Below are 4,804 nucleotides of genomic sequence, written 5' to 3'. Positions count from 1 at the left end.
TTTGGTAGAATTGCCATTTTTACTATGTTCATCCTCCCAATCCAGGAGCAAGGGAGATCCTTCCATTTTCTTGTGTCTTCTTCAATTTCTTTCTTCAAAGAAAAAAAAAAAAAAGATCTTAAAGCTTTTTTTTCTAAGTTTATTTATTTGTATTCTTGTTACATCATTACTATTGCTATACTTTTTGACAGTTTGTAGGTCAGGAAGAAAAAAATTAACAAAGATTCTAAATATTCTGATGTAACCCCCACTAACTAATTTCACAGTTCTGAGTTAGGCTAATTAATAGGGTCTTGATTCCTTCATTGGTCAACAAGAATAGTGATAGCAGGTGGTCATTGGATTATAGAGAAGATACAATAGTGTATGTACTGTAGTTTGAGTATTATATGAGGTCACTCCTAAGAAGGTTAATGTGTTGGAGGCTTGGTCCTCACTGTGGTGGTAGAGGAGTTGTGGTAAATGTTATTAAAGACCCTGACCATTGCAGAAATTAGGCAGGGTCTTGGACCTTGGCATTCTCCCAAGAGATGTTCCCTTTCCCTTAGTTCCTTTCTACTAATTTGATCTTACTCTCTTAGACACATTGTCACTATCAAGATGACTCACACTTGGAGGATCTCACCAGAACCATGTTAATATCAGAATCATAACCCTATGCCTCCAGAATCATGAATAAAGTGAAGCTCTTTTCTCAATATGGTACATGGGGTCAGGTATTACATTACAATGTTTTGCTATTGTACTTTAAAGTGCTGAAATTAGTATCCAGAATTTCAGTACACTGTCTAATATGTGGTATATCTTAAACTGATAAGAACTATGTTATTATTACTATTACTATTATTATTTTATGTCTACTGACAATAACATTCTGTTTGTTAAAGTCCATGGTTTCTGTCACTAATACTGCTTCCCAGATTTATTTTGTTATGATGTATAGTACCATTTCCAGAATAATATTTCCATCCTGTGCATTTAAATTCCCTATGATTCAGATCTTGATATATTTATTTTACATGACATTTTAGTATGTTAGTTTGCATAAATTACTACTTCAGCTATCAATATAAAGTTGTCCAATGACTTGTATCTTTAGAGATACATCTGTACTTCTATAATCCTGAATTTTATCTAAAAATGTATGATTTGATGATTATTTTTCAGTGCACTCAAAGTATATATCTTGTTTATTTACACATATTAACTTCACCCAATAATATCATCTATCAGTACAATAGTTCCATTCCCCCCCCCTCTCTCTCTCTCTCTCTCGCTCTCTCTCTCTCTCTCTCTCTCCAGCTTTCAAGACTACAGTTTTAATAACTTTCAAATAAAAAGGAAATATGACATATATTGTTTCTATGTCTAGCTAATTTGATTAAAAATGTTTTCCTTGTTTCTCTTTTTGATTGTTGTCATCGAGGAGACATATATCAGTCTATTCTTTATTCTTTTTCACATTTTGATCATAGGTTTTCTTGTCCGAGGTTGCTTTAAGGTCTTTTCACTGTCTTTCATCCCTTTGATGGTTTCAGCTGCTTCCTGATTCCTAGTTGGTCTTGCTCACGGATGACACATTATAGCTTGGGAGCTGGGTCTTGTGATCAGCATTTTCTCACAAATCTCAGCTCCTTGTACTTGTAATTTCAACTCAGTGCCTGAGGCACCCATTCCAGCCCCTCTCTGATTTTCTTTTGTGTATATTCAAGGTAAGATGCAAGAGAAATTCCTAGTCAGTTCTGTACTAGAATTAGTCTTCATTCAGCTCCTACATATGAGTTATCAGGAGTTCAAATCTCTGTCTAGACACTATTCTGGGAGTAAACAATTAGTTTTATTTTTTAATATGCTTTTCTCCCATTCCGTTGCTTTACTATCTAAAAGTAATATTTACCTAAAAGTAAAAATATAAAGCTGTTATATGGAATTAGTGACTTTTCTCTTATGTTTTAAGAAAAGACTTTTAAAAATGCCATTGTTGCAGTTTTAAATTAGCTTTTTTTTCATTTATTTGCTTCATAAACATTTTAAATGTTTTTTGTTGCTAAAGCTATTGACTATAACTTTTTATATCTTTTTCTTCTAGTCCATTTTGCAAATATCTCCTTCAGTACTAGAATCCATAAGATTTCTTAATATATTTCTGGTTCCATTCTTTTTTATTCTTATTATTCATTTTTAATTTGTTTGACATTCCCTTTAGAGAAATGACTTCAAGTGTTTCATTTGGTTTTTATTCCTGTTATAATCTAATTTTTCTAAAATCATTTTCTGAGTAATTTATTTTTTTACAGCGTTTTGAAATAGAAGGTCAACATCAGTCATAGAGATGGCTCTCAACTTATGAAACAGGAAGATCACCCATTGCCCTAAGCTGGTTGTCTAGCAAGCCCCCAAGGTCCTCCTGTCTCTGCCTCTCCAGGACTGTCATTACAGCAGTGTTCTGATACATCAGTCTTATTACATATGTCATGGAGATCTGAATTCAAATCCTCACGCTTAAGTAGCAAGCACTCTATCCACATGTCCATTTACCTGGCCCTGAAACACTAGTTTTCTCAGAATAAAGTAACTTTCTTTTCTTTTTTTTATGTTGTTGTTTTCTATTTTAGTTCAGCCTCTCTATTATGTTTCAAGGTCTTAGAGATTGAATGAATTCAGGGCTATAATTGAATACAACATGTATCAATGCAAATATTGCCTGTTGCTTTTCTTTATGAATATTCTAGCATACTTATGTTTTCTAGTACACTTTAAACATCCTTCAGTGAGCACAAAAATATACACTTGTACCAAAATTGTTAAGCTCTTTGTTAGTTTTGCAAAAGTTTTTCTTTTTATTTATTGATTTTATTGAGCTATATATTTCGCTCCATTCCCACCTTCCTCTTTTCTCCACTTCAGTCCTCCCCCTTGGTCCCCATGCTACCAATATTCTCAGAAGATCTTGTCTTTCTCTACTTCCCATGTTCATTAGATCCATGCATGCATCTCTTAGGGTCCTCTTTGTTTTCTAGCTTCTCTGAGGTTGTGAATTGTAAGCTGGTTTTTCTTTGTTTTAGGTCTAAATATCATGTATGTGTGAGTACATATTATATTTGTATTTCTGGGTCTGGGTTACCTCACTCAATACTCAATATGATATTTTCTACATTCATCCATTTGTCTGCAAATTTCAAGATGTCATTCTTTAAGATGTCATTCTTTTTTTTCTGCTGTCATTTTTTTTTACCCATTGTGTAAATGTGACACATTCTCTTTTTCGATTATTTGGTCAAGAGGCATTTAAATTGTTTCTACGTTCTGACTATGACAAATAATTCTGCAGTGAACATAGATAAGCACATGTCAATGTGATATGATTAAGCATTCTTTGGGTATATACCCAAAAGTGGTATGTTGACGGGTTTCTGTCTGTCATGGTCTCACAACAATTTAGTCCCAGAGAAACACACAGAGGCCTACATTAATTATAAACTGGTTGGCCTGTTAGCTCAGGCTTTCTTAATAACTAACTCTTACATCTTAAATTAGACCATAATTCTTGTCTGTGTTAGCCCGTGGCTTAGTACCTTTATCAGTGAAGCATTCTCATCTTGCTTCCTCTTGGTCTGGGTGATGACTACAGACTCAGCCTCTCCTCTTCCCAGAATTCTGTTCTGGTAACCCCACCTATACTTCATGCCTAGCTAGTAGCCAATCAACATTTTATTAAGCCAACACAACTGACAAATCTTTAAGGGTACAAGACCATTATCCCACAGCAGTGGTATTGCTGGGTCTTGAGGAAGGTTGTTTATGAATTTTCTGAGAAATAACCATACTGAAATAAAAGTGCTGTACCAGTTTGCCCTCCCACCAACAATGGGCAAGTGTTCCCTTTAACCCACATCCTCTCCAGCATAAACTGCCATCAGTCTTTTTGATCTTGGCCATTTTTACAGGTGTAAGATGGAATCTCAGAGTCGTTTTGATTTGCATTTTTTCTGATAGCTAAGGATGTTGAACATTACCTTGAGTGTCTTTCAGCCATTTTAGATTCCTCTGTTGAGAGTTCTCTGCTTATGTATTTACCCCATTTTTTATTAAATTATTTGCTCTTTTGATGATCAATTTCTTGAGTTCTTTGCATGTTTTGGAGATCAGCGCTCTGTCTCATGTAGAGTTGGTGAAGATTTTTTTCCCATTCTGTAGGCTTCCATTTGTTGTTGACCATGTCCTTTGCTTTACTGAAGCTTTTTGGTTTCAGGAGGTCCCATTTAATAATTGTTTCTCTCAGTGTCTGTGCAACTGGGGTTATTTAGGAAGTAATCTCCTGTGCCAATGTGTTCAAGTGTACTTCCCACTTTCTCTACATGAGGTTCAGTGTAGTTGGTTTATGTTGAGGTTTTTGATCCATTTCGACTTGAGTTTTGGGCATGGTGATAAATATGGATCTATTTTCATTCTTCTACATGTTGATATCCAGCTATGGCAGCACCATTTATTGAGTATGCTTTCTTTTTTCCATTTGATATTTTTTGCTTCTTTGTCAAAAATCAGGTAGTGTTTGGCTTGATATCAGGATCTTCAATTTAGTTCCATTGGTTCTCCTGTCTGCTTTTTTGCCAATATCAGACTATTTTCAGTACTGCAGCTTTGTAGTAGAGCTTGAGGTCAGGGATTGTGATGCCTCCAGAAGTTCCTTTATTGTACAGGATTGTTTTGGCTATCATGAGTTTTTTTGATTTTCCATATGAAGTTGAATATTGTTCTTTTGAGGTCTTTGATAAATTTTTCTGGAATTTTGCTGGGATGACAA

The sequence above is a fragment of the Microtus ochrogaster genome, linkage group LG3, assembly GCF_000317375.1.
Source record: "Microtus ochrogaster isolate Prairie Vole_2 linkage group LG3, MicOch1.0, whole genome shotgun sequence".
NCBI lineage: Eukaryota > Metazoa > Chordata > Mammalia > Rodentia > Cricetidae > Microtus > Microtus ochrogaster.
This window is presented reverse-complemented; position numbering follows the sequence as displayed.